This window comes from Neoarius graeffei, chromosome 27 (assembly GCF_027579695.1).
Source record: "Neoarius graeffei isolate fNeoGra1 chromosome 27, fNeoGra1.pri, whole genome shotgun sequence".
NCBI lineage: Eukaryota > Metazoa > Chordata > Actinopteri > Siluriformes > Ariidae > Neoarius > Neoarius graeffei.
The window spans coordinates 44103954-44120640 of NC_083595.1; the positions used below are offsets into that span (position 1 = coordinate 44103954).

Genomic DNA, 16687 nt, shown 5'->3' on the forward strand with positions numbered 1-16687 from the left:
TTTGGCAGGAAGGTAGGTCTGCCTGGGGTGCATATAGCTTCTACCCAAATTTGCAGAATTGCAATTAATAATGAAGATATGGAGTAATTAAGCCCTAACGAGCAGTTTCCACACAAATCGCTTCTTCTCCCTCAATTCTTCACCGATTTTGACTCTTTCTGGAGTGAAGGTAGGGGAACCTAGGGTGCATATAACTTCTACCCAGATTTGCTTCATTACAATTATTAATGAAGTTATGGACTAATTAAGCCTTAATGAGCAGTTCAACAAAAATCGCTTCTTCTGAGTCAGTTCCTTGCTGTTTTGGATACTTTCTGGCAAATATTTGAGCTGGACTGGTTGAGAGTAGAACTGCACAAGGTGGCCCACTTTAGATCATTCCTTCTGGACTAGACGGGGCTGGAGTGAGCTACGCCGTGATTGACGGTCTCGTTATTATTATTATTATTATTATTATCTCATTATCTCTAGCCGCTTTATCCTTCTACAGGGTCGCAGGCAAGCTGGAGCATATCCCAGCTGACTACGGGCGAAAGGTGGGGTACACCCTGGACAAGTCGCCAGGTCATCACAGGGCTGACACATAGACACAGACAACCATTCACACTCACATTCACACCTACGGTCAATTTAGAGTCACCAGTTAACCTAACCTGCATGTCTTTGGACTGTGGGGGAAACCGGAGCACCCGGAGGAAACCCACGCGGACACGGGGAGAACATGCAAACTCCGTACAGAAAGGCCCTCGTCGGCCACGGGGCTCGAACCCGGACCTTCTTGCTGTGAGGCGACAGCGCTAACCACTACACCACCGTGCTGCCATTATTATTATTATTATTATTATTATTATTATAATACCAAATGCCATATGAAATAAAATCAAAAGAAAGCTTCTACATTGCCAAATGTCAAGTGTCTTTGATTTACAGACTACACTACAACATTTCTTCTCTTTCAGAAGTCAAGACTGTAAAATAATGAAAAATATCGGCCCAAATGGAGACTTGGAAGTGTTTCCCTCTGTGTAATCACCTGACACAACTGCTCCTGGTAGTCTGTGTGAATCTACAGTCTGGGCTAGAAAGAAATCTTTGTACCATTCTGTGTATTTTCCTCACGATTTTTAGTGATGCTGGTGTAATACACCATCAGAAATAGGGTACAGTAGGTGTCCATTTCTGTCCCCAAGGGACAATCTACACTAATGTACCCGTTAGGGCTGATTATTGGACCTCAATGTAACCATGTGTACCTTTTTAGGGCCAAAAGGTACATATATGGTCCCAAGCAGTATATAAAGGGTACAAATAAGTACCTTAGAGGGAACTGCCCCAGTGACAAGCCATTGTATGCCTTAAGATACAGTAATGTACTTAATTTTCTGAGAGTGTAGATTCCATAACAATCCTAAATTAGACTAAATTCAACTTTTTATGGAGCCACTAAGTGAGGATATAAAGTGCCACAGATGGAAAATGATTGGCCATATCCTAAGGCAAGATCGGGATAATGATAGCAACGTCACAATAAGCTGGGCATCAGGAGGTAAAATTCCTTTTTTTAGGAAGAACTAAAAAAAGAAGAGGAAGACCTAAGACCATGTGGAGACATACAGTTGAGAGACAAAGGAAAGAGGCGGGCTGGGGCTTGTGGGAGGAAGTGCGGGCGGTAGCGGCCAACTGGGAAAGGTGGAGATGTTCCGTGGGGGCCCTATGTGCCACGAGGCATGAGGAGGATAGGTCAGGTTAGGTAAGATTCAACTTTGTCATTGAACAAGTACTGAAACAATGAAATGCAGTTGGCATCTAATCAGAAGTGCAAATTAGTGGAAAAATAATCCACCTTAAAATGTTGGTTACCAGGAAATAATCTGATGTGGATGCCAAAAAGGAAGTTTCGTATTGATATGTACACTCACTGGCCACTTTAATAGGAACTTGTTCTTGATTTTAAGATCCCTGTTCTTGGCTGCAGGAGCGGAACCCAATATGGTCTTCTGTTGTTGCATGCTGAGATGCTTTTCTGCTCACCATGGTTGTAAAGAGTTGCTATGAGTTACTATATCCTTCCTGGCAAAAAAGCTCGAACCAATCTGGCCGTTTTCCTTTGACCTCTCTTATCAACAAGGCGTTTTCACCCACAGAACTGTCGCTCACTCAATGTTTTTTGTTTTTCGCACCATTCTGTGTAAACTCTAGAGACTGTTGTATGTGAAAACCCCAAGAGATCAGCAATTTCTGAAATACTCAAACCAGTCCATCTGACTTAAACCAACACCCATGGCACATTGAAAGAAAGTTACACTTTGAGATCACATTTTTTCCCATTCTGACATTTGAAGTGAACATTAACTGAAGCTCTTGATTTGTATCTGCATGATTTTATGCATTGTGTTGCTGTCAAGGGATAGGCTGATTAATCTTTGAATGACTTAATCCTGCTGGCACATTCATACGAGCCCCTGTAAACACACAGAACACACAAAAGAACAGCTAAAGATCTTTTTCTTTAGCATTAATGCAATCAAAAAGCAATTTAGCTGTCCTAGTCTTTCGCACTTACAGATGTTTTATCTCTAACTAACCACTGGCTGATTTGCATTTGCTGACATACTCTAAATTCCTTCATTTTCTCCTCCTCAGTAATCATTTGTGAAAGCTGTGCTCTGTTCTACATGTTTAAAGGCATCAGTATAACCTTCACCTTAATTTGTGTAAAATTGTAGACAATTTTAAGATGAGAGGCTCTCTATACTCATCTCATTATCTGTAGCCACTTTATCCTGTCCTACAGGGTCACAGGCAAGCTGGAGCCTATCCCAGCTGACTACGGGCGAAAGGCGGGGTACACCCTGGACAAGTCGCCAGATCATCACAGGGCTGACACATAGACACAGACAACCATTCACACTCACAGTCAATTTAGAGTCACCAGTTAACCTAACCTGCATGTCTTTGGACTGTGGGGGAAACCAGAGCACCCAGAGGAAACCCACGCGGAGAACATGCAAACCCTGCACAGAAAGGCCCTCATCAGCCACGGGGCTCGAACCCGGACCTTCTTGCTGTGAGGCGACAGCGCTAACCACTACACCACCGTGCCGCCCGCTCTCTATGCTGTAAATGAATATGCAATGTGCTTAATATACTCTTGTTTTCGCCATCATTGCTTTATTCTTTTATTTGAGGTGACAACAAATTTCATTTTAGTCAGCTACTTTTAGTCAGAAGTGTAAACAGACTGCCTAATGTATGTCATGGAAGCAGTTTGAAAAACTAACGTCAAAATTTCTGTCAGCAAGCTTTTTCTGTTGTCAACTCGACATTATATTGCAATTCTAGATTAAGTTTTAAAGGTGAACCGAAGGCAAATTTTTTATTATCAAAATTCTATTTCTCATTTTATTAAATATAGGAATGCATTTCTGATGGCTATTTTGTCACTGCTATAGCAAGTTATGAGTGTTTGAAATATGCTATGTAATACATCAGTCCATATGTCAAAGCAATGGCCGTAAATGAGATTCGTTGAGACCTGTGCGAGACGTCGTAGGACGGAAGTAAAATGTACAGCGGAAATCAAAGTGACCAACATCTGCCAACGTTGTCAAAAGACGCGCGCGCCCTCTTTCGAATGCTGATGTAATCAAGCCGGAAGTTTTGTTTGTTTTGATAGCAATCAGGAAAGTTTGAAAAAAGTAGGCAGTAATCGTCATTTAAACTTATTTTTGTGCAATATTTCGTTTGGAAAACAGTTTTCAAAATGGCGGCACTGACAACTGGCTGACACTTCACGTTTCGAAGTCTCGCACAAGTCTTGTGAAGATTGCACGGATAAGTGACGCCTGCCATGGACCAAACGAACTAAATTCAACTTGGCTAAAAACCGAATAAGCTGATAAGTAAAATATTTAATTGTAATTAGTTGCCAATACGAGTCACGATATAAGGTTATTAAAACCAAAAACGTAATTGAATAACACATTAATTAAGAAATAAAGCAAGTTTAAAAATGACTTCAGTTCTCCTTTAACTGCTGAGTAGTTAACCAGACTACTGCATGGATTCTTTATTAATGAGACAACCTTGTGAAAATCAAGCCATTTCTTAATTCATACAATAGCCTGTCACAATAGCCGGTTGATCCATGAGAACCGTGGTTGGCCAGTCCACCGTAGCCATTCTGGCAGATTTTGGAGGTGAACAATTGCATAAATTTGGACGGAGTAAATATACAAATGAAGCCATGGCAGCTGCAATGGTAGGGACAGAAAATGTCGGTAAACCCAGTGGTGACAGTGACATATACAGCGACGTATGGCCTTACAGCAATGATAGTAGTGTGTACGGTTTTCATGGTGGCGGTACGGCATAGCCACAAAAACTTTTCACTTTCGGCAGAATGGGCTTCCGTAAACATTTTGAGCTTGATGGTTGCGACGGAATGCTATAGTAATCCCCAGTAGCCCATGTTAGCCTCATATTAGAGGAGCAGCTTTGGGACCAAAAGGTTGCTGGTTCAATTCCTTGGATCAGCAGGAATGGCTGAAGTGCCCTTGAGCAAGGCACCTAACCCCCAACTGCTCCCCAGGCTGCTCTGGGTATGTTGTATGTCACTCTGGATAGGAGCGTCTGCTAAATGCCTGTAATGTATGCCTCAAGGATGCTCACAGATGCCTTGTGACAGATGAAGTCATCAGGCACTTGACCCACAGCAATTTTCAACACAACTAATTTCAGCATTATTCTGAAATTGTTCTACAATTTGTACACGCAGATTGGTGAACCTCTGCCCATCTTTACTTCTGAGAGACTCTGTCTCTCGAAGATGCTCTTTTTACACCCAATCATTCTATTGACCTGTTGCCAATTAACCTAATTACTTGCAAAATGTTCCTTCAGCTGTTTCTTTTTCATATCACTTACTTTTCCAGCCTTTTGTTGCCCCGTCCCAACTTTTTTTTTTTAAATGTGTTACTGCCATCAATTTCAAAATTACCTTATTTTTTAAAATGGCACATTTTCTTGGTGGCGTAGTGGTTAGCACTATCACCTCACAGCAAGACGGTTCTGGGTTCGAACCCAGTCACCAGTAGGGGCCTTTTTGTGTGGAGTTTCCATGTTCTCCCCGTGTCCGCGTGGGTTTCCTCCGGGTGTTCTGGTTTCCCCCACAGTCCAAAGACATGCAGATTAGGCTAATTGGTGTCTCTAAATTGACTGTAGGTGTGAATGGTTGTTTGTCTCTATGTGTCAGCCCTGTGACGACCTGGCGACTTGTCCAGGGTGTACCCCGCCTCTCACCCATAGTCAGCTGGGATAGGCTCCAGCTTGCCCACGACCTTGCACAGGATAAGCAGTTATGGAGTAATGGATGGATGGTACACTTTCTCAATTTAAACATTTACTATGCTGTCTATGTTCTATTGCGAAAAATATATGGGTTTATGAGATATGCAAATCATTGCACTTGGTTTTTAAATGCATTTTACACAGCATCCCAAGTTTTTGGAATTGGGGTTGGAGATATTTCTTTACCGAGCAAGCAATCTTATACTGCACTGATTGCTACTTTTCTCACTATGCTGATGACAGGAAGCAAAGACAATCAAGTGAGACAGCTTTACCCCACAGGAGCACAATTGAGTATCCTTTCTATAGTAAACAAAAACAACAACGTTGCCTGATCATTTCAAAATGACTATTTAAACTGCCAGTTTGACAAGCACTGATACCTTGGACCAACTGTCAGCTCTTTTTCTACCCGCTTGAAGGTAAGGCAATTTATTCATGTCAGTCGTTGTACAATATAAAAGATTATTATACATACAGGGCACTTTTTTCCCATGGAATAAAAATACGTGTTCTATTCCCTTCTAGCAAGTTTCATTCATTTCGTTTGATAGCATGCAATATTGTTAGCATATCGCTTATCCTACGTGTATTATGTCACTCTACCCAATAGAGAATGAGCGCTGAATATGGTTTAAGATATTGCAAGGTTGTCAAGACAACATGATGTCACATGTCGGAGCTGATGCAAATATTTCAATGAAAGTTTTCTGCTATGTACTGGATGTGCAGAAGCATTTCTTTGTTTGCCAGGAAAGAGAAAGGTGTGTTGAACACCCGAAAGGTTACCAAAACTTCATTAGATATTCTTCATACATATTTACAAGAGAAAAACATACCATCGGACATCGAAAAACTGGAAAAGAGACACTTCAGAGATGTAAAACTTCCGTGCTAGTGAGTGACTGTGACACTCTGTAAACAAACATGGCCGCCAGGTTTGCTTTGTTAAATGCGGAAGATTTTGAGAGAATTTTGAAAGAGGAAGACGCTTTTAACACCCGAAAGGAAAGTGCATGTATAATAATAATAATAATAATAATAATATTATTATTGGCTGGCTTTTTTTTTTCATGGTATATCAGATATATTCCATTCAGCTAGACTCGTCTTCGACCCATTATGCTAGCTGAATGGAGTATATCTGATATACCACTCAGTGCCAGCCAATATTATTTATATATTTGCTGACTTTGAATTTTGTTAAAACCTTGAACACTGAAATATTTTGTTCTCAAAAAAGAAAACAACAAAAACTGACATAATTGCCTTAAGAGATTCCTAACTTCCGACTTATAGAAATACATTTATTTTAGCAACACAGTGCTGTTGCATTCTCAAATCAGAAGGTGGTGATTCTTGTTATTTTTATTTATTTTTATAACAGCAGCTCTGATATTAATTCCAGCTGTAACACAAGTAACAGGCTTATGTTAAACATGCTTGTTCTAATACATTCTTGTTTCTTTAGTCACAGCTCACACACAGGGTTTGTATGGTGAATGCTCCATGTCTAATAGTATCTTGATTTAAAAGTATATTGCTGAAAAACACATCATTGTTGATATAGTGAAGTTTTCTGTCACATGAAGGTAAGGAGTCTCCAGTATCAGTGCTTTATTCCCTTGTAGTGAGGGTGTGACTGATTAACTCTGCCAAACAACCATGTTTCCGCCTCCGTTTATTTGTTTGTTTGTTCATTTGTCTGTTCCCAACCTAACTCAAAAAGTAGTGAATGGATTTTGATCACATTTTGAGGAAAGGTAAGCCAGGGGCCAAAGAACAATTGATTACATTTTGATGCAAATCTGAATATGTGGCTTGGCGGAGGGAAAAAAAAAAGCAAAAAAAAAACCCAACAACCCAAAACCCCTCTGATGACATTTATGGGCATTTGTGAAATTTTATGGAAATTCCTTCTTGAAATTTTAAATGCTCATTACATTTAATGGCTGTCCTACTGTGAGTGCCTTTCATATGATAATGTGTGACTGAGATGATGATGGGTGCTTGCTTTGTTCTCCGAGCACAAGGAACTAAAAGTTCGCTCCATTCTCCCATCCCGTAGGCAGAGCAAATTATACTGTATAATACAACAGTCGGCTTTAATAATTTCATTATGCCACAAATCACATAAGCGTTATGCTATAATGAAACGACTGTGTCTCTTACAGTATTTAAATCTCAAAGAGCTGTGTGTAATGATTTGCTGGTTCATCTCGACAAATGCTAAACCTCACCTGAAATTATCTTATAAACCGTTTGCACATGATGTCACGTGTCCCATGACCCTCTCTGATTTAGCTGTGTCCACCATCTTTGTGGAATAACACATGCATAGCAACAAGTACCTTAATACGAAATGCTGCAAATTTGCGCAGTTATCGGCTGCTCAAACAATTCTGCTAAGGCTGGAGTCATATTGTTTAGTTTACCCACTGTTAATATGCGAGAAGGACCCCAAATGGAAGATCTAACCCGTAGACGACAGAGACAGTGGTTGCAAATCTGAACAGATTGGACATAAAAGAGACCAGCTACGAATATGTACGAGTATGTGCAGATCATTTCGTAAAGGGTAAGTTTATATTTCTACCATTTATGTGAACCGTAGACAAAATATATATAAAGATGTGACATGCTGTAAGTGATATACATGTACGGTAAGCGCTACTCCAGTTTATATTGCAGTTACAAATGCATCGAACAAAGCCCCAGTAAAATGCAGGTTAGTTGAGCTCAGTAAAATGTTGCCTGAGAAGACGTCAATAATTAGGTTGGGTTTTTTTTTTTGGTTTGTGTTTTGTGTAACATTTGCCCACATCAGGAACCTGCTAGATCCTTACAGTAAACTTGTGCTAAACTTTTGTATGCTTTTATTTGCTTCCCAGTGACAAAGCTAGTAGTGAACACCAGGTAATTCACGATGTCTGTGTAATTCACACTCGGCCACATCCATACATCGTCTTCATACTCTACAACATCACTGTACGGATCCACCCCTGAACATTCTTTTAATTTTTCCCTGTACCTGACCTTGTCACTATTACTCAATTCGTGATATATTTGAAAAAATTACAGTTCGCCAATGTACTCTCCTCAGGCACCATGGATGCTATCCCGCAAAGATGGTGGACACAACAAAATCGGACAGCATCATGGGAGATTTGTGATGCAAGTGCAAATGGTCTATAGCACAGAGCACCTTTACAACAAGTGTAAAAAAAAAATCTACATTTGACCCTTTACTGAGAGAATCTTGGTCATTTTGGCACTGGGTGGAGAACTACAAACCTTAAAAAGAAGGGTGTGTGGGGGGCACTTTTTATGTATCTTTACCCAGGCATTAAGCAGCGTGGCAAGTCATAAAGTCAGTCATTACTGTCAGCATTTATAAATAGGAGTGAACAGATTATTACAATAATATTCACTTAATCAGGGGTGTCAGTAGCAGTTTTAGGCCCCCTGACTGCTACGTAAGTGCACAGGATCCCCTCTAATAGACATTTTCTTTCTCCTGGGCAATTCTGGGTTTCTATTCAAGACTTTTTGAAGCATCTCTATCTTCTCCTCCTTTACACCACTTATGCTCTTATTATACTGTGCTTCAAGAGGGAAACCTTTGCATTTACAAGCAGGTAAAGGCGCAAAACCCTGTGACTATACATACTAAAAGCCTCTTGATAAATTAAATGTCCACACAGTTCTACACTGCTATTTATTAGGGTTCTACACCAGAGGGGAACCATCAGGGCCTTCTAGACCTTCAGAGAAGCTCAAACATACCAAAATTTCAAATGCTATATTTAATTTCTTTCATTGTTTCATAATTTCATGATAATTATTCCCTTCTAATTCTAATTTGGCCCCATTTTCTATCAAATTTGCTTCAGAAATGAAAGGGTTACTGTCCTGAAAACATTAAAATCGAGTTATCCAAAGAGATTGTTTTGTTTGTTGTCTCTAGGCTGAGAAGAGTTTAGAGCTGCTCACTCATTGGTTAAGCCTCGGTCACAACCGGCCGTACGCACTCCTACGGTCGGTCTACGTGCAAAAAACGCAAGAAACGCACGGAGGGCGCGCGTGAAACGCACGGAGGGCACGCGTGTGACGTGCTGATTTTCAAGCCGTAGACTGGCCGCAGACCGGCCGCAGAGGTTCTTTGTCATGTCAAACAAACTCTACGGGCGCTTACAGTTTTTTCAGGTTGCAAGACAAACTTATGGCCAACGTGCGTCTTTCTCCATGAACAAAAAAAAACGCAGCGACTTGGGAAACGCCAAAAATCGCACGGCCAAAAAAATCGTACGTCCGGTTGTGACCTAGGCTTTAGGACTTCACTGTTGGGACAGAAGGCCATAGCAGTGTATGTTTATGTAGGAAGTGAAAGATGAATTAACCAATCAGATTTTGAGTTACAGTGGGCGGGACCAAAAGTTTATTGTCCTAGGCCTCTCGAAGGTCAAAACAAGCTTAACTGCGAGTTGGCGCCGTCAGTGCAGCAGTGAAGGCACCTTCCAGCCGGTGTAGTGTTCATCAGTAGTGTTAGTGAATACTAATCAAGCAGTCAAGCCAGTGCTGTCGAGAGCAAGTAGCACAGGCTAACGACCGAGAAACTACGATTTCTGTCTTCAAACTCTTCTTCCACGCTGCACGCTCGCTACAGTACTTTTCACTCAGACTTAAAGCTATACTGCTTTTCAGATTTTTCAGGTTTAGGTCATAAAAAGAATTTTCCCTAACACCCAATTATTTTTGTTTAATGGACCAAAAGCTACTGAATTTGAATTACAGACTTCCAATTTTATTAGTTTTTTTTTTTTAATAGAACAATTAATGAATTTAGGGCCACGTGGCCCTAAATTCTCTGCTATTTTTTCCTGCTTCACTGTGACACAATACAAGATACTACATCATGCATCATGTAGCGGGCTTTCCCCCTTCACACAAGGCATTGTGGGATACAAATTTGAAATAGGAGGGAACAATGGAGAACGTGAATGAAACGTGAAAAACCCACTACAGTAACGGTAAGCGAGAAGAAAAGATGTTATGTTGTGAAGGAAAGGAAACGCAGGACCAAACTAATAAATATTGGCGGTCAGCGAGCACCTCTGTGTGATCAGCTGTTTGTTTAGCGACAGAATGATGTAACTGTCAGTGCACGGTCAAAGGTAAACCTGTAGATGGCAGTAATGCAACACTGGATGCCAGCTGCTGTAAAACCCAAAAGATGAAGAAGAAGAAGAAAGTAAACCTGTGCATGTGCACACCAGACTTCCTCTGTCTGCTTGACTGCGTAAAGCGAGCGATTTCATGCACATTATTTGCTTCAATCCCCTCAAATTAAATAACTTCCCAGCCACAGAATGGCCTGGTTTTTTTTAGATACTACAGAAATAAACATATATCACAATGACCAAATTTCAGAGGGAACTAAATTTCACAGATTTTATGAAATTGAAAGGCTGTCTACTTTTAAGTACGTATTCAGTTCTCTCTGTAATTTACTCAGTTACTTTTAAAATCATTATTGACAGCTACACACAATGGAGCTACCTGGCACCCTGCTGTTAGTCCCTTGCAAAATCCTTTGCCCTGTTGCTTTTTTGGTGTGTCTGGCTAAGTTTTGGCTGAGCTCAAGTCCCAGCTCTAATAGTAGGGAAGAGCGGGGTAAGATGAGCCACTTTTTACATTTTTCATCATAACTACACGTTAAAGCCATTTTTGCTTCCAGTCTACACACCATACCAAATTTCAAAGTGTACTGTTACTATCTGAGCAAAAAACAATTGATAAGCTCTTATGGTTAGAGTGATATTACCTCTTGAAAAAAAAATGTCAAGTGGCTCAACTTACCCCATGCACGGGGTAAGATGAGCCACTGTGTGGGGTAAACTGAGCCAACACAAAACATGTTAGGTTAACAAAGTAAACAACTTTTATTATTAGAAATGCAATCAATGAATCAAGTCAAGTCAATCAAGTGGGGGATAGGGCCGTTGCATAGAGAAGGGGAGATGAAGAGAGAGGTGATAGAACGAGATGGGATAGGGAGGGATAGATAGATGGATAGAGAGAGAGATATGCGTAGATAGATAGAAAGAGGGATGGTTAGAGAGGGAATGAGAGATATACTATATTATAGAAATTACTAAAACAGTAGAGCAGTGCCAAAAAATCTTATTTCTTTCAGTAGGTTAAAACATTGCTAAAACATGCAGCAATCATTCCATCAATCATTTCATCATTATTCAATGTTCCAAGCGTTCAAATTGCAAGGGAACACCATTTGCCTCTCCCTCCGTGCTGTCCCCCCAACAGTAAAGGGGCGGGGCAATTTTTTCACAATATCCTGTCTTGACAGGACAGCCTCATCTTTCTCTTTGAAGACAAAGGTTGGCTTTCTTGCAGAGCCATGGCATGACCGGCTTCTTTTGAGAAATCTTGCCTCTATTTCGAAGACATCCAATTTGATTATCTGGCCAATGAAGAAATGCACTTTCACCAACTTGGTATAACCTGTCTCTACCTCTCCATTCTTTATCTTTTCAATGAACCTAGTCAGAGTCATCCTGTCCAAATGCATATCCCTCGCCACAGCCCGAATAGGCCTGCCTTTCCTGACTTCCTCTGCGGCTCTCTCCAAAACTGCACGGGACTGTGCGGCCCTGTCTGTTTTTCTTTTGTATGAGTGTGGCATCATGCACACCTGTAATAACAGAGGGCATTATTTTATTTATTAAAAACGTTTTAAACATATTATTTATATTAACATGTTATTTATTTGTTTGTTTATTTGTTGTTGTTGTCATATATGACCAGCAAATGTGAAAACTTAAGTGTCATCCATATTGGGTAAGCTCAGCCACCAATGGGGTAAGTTGAGCCAGTGGCTCAACTTGCCCCACATCTAATGGCTCATCTTACCCCGTGGCCACCATTTTGTAGAAAAATGCTAATAAAGGGGATTAGGCTAATCAAAATTATTTTTATTAGCATTCATATCATAGCTTAGAAAGCCACTAACTTAACCCTAATGTGTCTAAATATTATTCTACTTTTGTCTTCTCTAAATCACCTTCACTGTGGACAAACATGGAATTGACTTAGAAAGCACAAAAACACATTTTTATAAATATCTCCCTCACCTAGTTTGACATGTGGTGCTCCTCTCCACAAGTGTAAGTAAATGGTCCCGCCCCCCTTTGAATGTGGTCACATGGTCACATTTGTTTACTGTTTCTTAGAAACAGGGGGTGGCTCATCTTACCCCGCTCTCCCCTACCGGTTCACCACTGGTGAACGCTATTCAAAATGTGTTTAAGAAACACATTTTTAAGAAATGAACACCATTTCCTATTCAGTAACTCATTACAGATTTTAATACCACTGTTACCGCTTTTCGACCAACAGAGAACAGATTCTTGAAACAGTTTCGTTCAGGGTTCTTTGAACCTTGCTGCCAGCTAGTGACCCAGCCTGCATTTCCACCAGTTTTGAGAGGAACCATTATCATCATGAACGGAGGGTGTGGTACAATGCACTATGGAAGTAATCAGTAGTAGCAAGATGGTGGAGTGCATTGATTACCTGTGACTTTGCATTCTACACTGCTGTGCTCTGCTTCCTTTTCAAACTCATGACATGCCCACTGATGTCATCATGGTTCACACTGGAAAAAACAACTAGCTATCTTTTGGTTCTAGCTGGGAACTAATGTTTCAGGTTTTTTGGTCAAAGTGCTCTGAATGGTTCAAAATTTGGTGTGGAACCAGAACAGAACCTGTTCCCTGTTGGTGGAAAATGGGTATGAGTGACACTGCAAGACATCAGTGAATACAAGGTAAATATCAGCCTTTTATTTCACACAAATGAAAAAAGTCTCAAGAGCAATTTGCATCAGATGGGGAAAACTGAAAAATCATTGTTTTCAGTTTTAATTTCAACATACCGTCTCAACTTTTTCTGATTTAGGATTACATTACATTAATGGCATTTAGCAGGTGCTCCAGAATAACGTACAACATACCCAGAGCAGCCTGGGGAGCAGCTGGGGGTTAGGTGCCTTGCTCAAGGGCACTTCAGCCATTCTTGCTGGTCCAAGGAATCGAATCAGTTACCTTTTGGTCCCAAAGCTGCTTCGCTAACCCTTAGGCCATGACTTCCCCATGGAGTATGTTCCTTAATCTAAACACCACTACAGCCACTAAACATCCATCTGTCTCCTGGTCACGTGATCCTCTAACTTTACCACACGCACAGCGATGGTGTAGCCAAACAAGAGCTAAAGTGCTGAGTCTTTTACACAACAGCAGAACATTTCCATCACCAAACACAACTGATCACATGAAGTCAGAATTCAGAATTCCGGACCCAGTTTTGGCATCGGTTTCCTTCAGGCCTTGGTGCGCCATGGGTGATGCCTGTGCTCCTCGCTATGGACTGCAGTGAGCTTGTTGCTCTTTTTAACATCAGGGTTGTCCAGCGCTCTGTGCGGCGGTGCTTTTGTGCTTGGTGCGGTGTTCCAAGCGATGTTGCCCAGTGGTGTGGCGTTGGCTGTGCAGGTGGTTTGGGACATACCGGCACTCTATGTGGCGGTGCTTCTGTGCTCGCTTTGCGGATGCATGGCACAGTGTTCTGAATGATCTTGCCCAGCGGCATTGCGGTGGCTGTGCAGGCAGTGTGGGATTTATCTTCGTACGCCTGGTGGAACTGTGGTAGCTATGCCATTGGAATTACATCCTGACCCTCCTTTAGTGGACTCTCCCCCCATATTGTAAAGTGACCTTGGGTGTGAGAAAGGCGCTATATAAATTGAACTGATGTTGATTATTATTATTATTATTATTATTATCATCCAATTTGGTTATTAAAATAATGATGACTAATGAATGGAATAATTAAGAGAGTTCCTGAATTAAAAACAGTGTAAATGCACATATTTAAAAACTCATCTGTTGACAAAAACAAAATTTAGAACCAGTTCTGTAAAGCTGAAATGTTACGGGTTTGCTTTTTCCTGAACCCTGAATACTAACTTCATGCGATCAGCTGTGTTTGGTGGTGGAAGTGTTCAGCTGTTGTAGGAAACACGGTATGAAGCAAGTAGAGCATTACAGACTCAAAAACACAAATTGGAAATCATGCAGGCAGCTGCCAATAAGTGTGTGTAACAGTTAACACATGAGTCTTATTAAGCTATCAATAAGGCCTCATTATATAATGCATTGTTAAGCCCTAATATTTTTTATTGTTGAGCTATTGATAGAAATAAGTTTCCCTTCTCACATGAAAACCAGCTGGCACTGGCACTACCAGTAACTGTGATAGGAACATTTTACAAACACTGCAGATAGCATGTTAGTGAAACGTCCTCTGCTAGTCACTTGACTGAAACCTACTGTATGAATAACTTCTGCAAATCTTCTACCAACAGAGAAACAGAGAGGACAATGCTGACTTGTTATCTCATATTGAACCCAGTATGGAAATCACATTTATATAGCATTACACGCCCTACTAAACACACTCCTCCTGTTTGAGTGCTAGATTTTGAAATGAAAGTTCATTATTTCTGCTATGAAAGAAAGCAATCAGAACTGGAAAGCATAACACAAAACTCATCTGAAAATAACAGAGAAAGAAAGAGAATGAAATACATGGCAGCTGGCATGAGTGCCTGAACGCTGAAAATGTAGTATCCATGCTTGGACTATCATCAAACCCTAATCAGAGTTTTCGTCTGGAATTGAAAATCATCTTGAACACGACACCGTTTTTCACAGACTGATTGGGCTTCGCTTTACTCCTGCAACAGGCAAATGTTAGTTACATGGGTGGAAATAAATCTCAGTTTACTTTCTCAAATTAACCTTTAAATAAATCAATGTTTCATTAATACCTAGGCAGTAAATCAACCTCTGACAGTTTGAATGGTAACTGAATTCATCTACTGTAATTTGATAGAACAGTCATTTCTAATACAGTGATGGCTCCAGAGATTTTTCCTTAGGGTGGCAAAGGAGGGGCATAGGTTCCAGGAGGGGGGCATAGGTTGTCGATGCAGCAGTTTATGCAAATCGTAGAAATAATTTTTTACTTACGCTCAAGAAAGACTCACAATCAAGTCATCTTGTCAAATATGTATTGAGCTATTGTATCATTGAGGAAAACGGATTCAACCATCTTTTCTGAAAGTATATTCCCAAGCAATGAATGGAACTATTCTGCCCTAGCGATGTATCAAAAAATAGACAGATAGCGAACGGTTTAGATTGTGGATCTTTACTGAAGACTTCAAACTTATACAGATGTGTTCATCCTCGATTTCCGTAAAACTAAAAGAAACAAATTAAGTATATCACTAAACTGAATAGCTAACTAAAGCTTCTATGCTAGCGGAGCAAGACTAGCGTGCTAGTCTAGTTGCTGACCAACCAATATAAAAAATATTGATAATAAAGATAGCTGGGGGGCGGCACGGTGGTGTAGTGGTTAGCGCTGTCGCCTCACAGCAAGAAGGTCCGGGTTTGAGCCCCGTGGCCGGCGAGGGCCTTTCTGTGTGGAGTTTGCATGTTCTCCCCGTGTCCGCGTGGGTTTCCTCCGGGTGCTCCGGTTTCCCCCACAGTCCAAAGACATGCAGGTTAGGTTAACTGGTGACTCTAAATTGAGCGTAGGTGTGAATGTGAGTGTGAATGGTTGTCTGTGTCTATGTGTCAGCCCTGTGATGACCTGGCGACTTGTCCAGGGTGTACCCCGCCTTTCGCCCGTAGTCAGCTGGGATAGGCTCCAGCTTGCCTGCGACCCTGTAGAACAGGATAAAGCGGGTAGAGATAATGAGATGAGAATGAAGATAGCTGGGCTAAAAGAATAATTGAGTACCAAAATGCATTTAACATAGAAAGGACAAGATTGTGTTCTAACAGTTGAAAACAATTTGACCAACCTCTTTGCTCCAGCACGTTGCCTCATCAAAAGTCGAGCATTCAGAAGAATCAAAACAGAAGAACATCTCTCTCTGGGTGAAACCATTAAAAATTCGGGGGGTGGGGTGTGAAATAACGTAAATAACGGTAGGCAGAGATGAGACGAGGGCTTAGTATCTCTGTAGATAGATAATTGAATTTCAAAAATGTGTTTTAATAAATACCGGTAATTCTTTTTAAAATAGGGGGGCAACTGTGGTGGCAAGACGTATATTTTTACAGTGGCAACTGCCACCTTTTGCCACCCCTTAAAACCATGCCTGTTCTAATATAATCTGTTGATAAATCACACTGACTAACAAACCCTAGTCAGCTACACCAAGATCACCTCTGACCGTCCTCTTCTAATT

General features: G+C 40.9%; 1 protein-coding gene and 1 long non-coding RNA gene across 2 annotated transcripts in view; both read right to left on the reverse strand.

Annotated features, from left to right (window-relative positions):
• The window catches only part of galr1b (galanin receptor 1b), a 93606-nt gene that overhangs the window by 16572 nt on the left and 60347 nt on the right, over positions 1 to 16687 (reverse strand). The window lies entirely within an intron of this gene.
• LOC132874750 (uncharacterized) lies at positions 11268 to 12628 on the reverse strand. Its single transcript, XR_009651706.1, has 2 exons — positions 12501 to 12628; positions 11268 to 12061 (listed from the first exon to the last, which is right to left on the reverse strand). It is a non-coding gene; the product is annotated as an uncharacterized LOC132874750 (long non-coding RNA).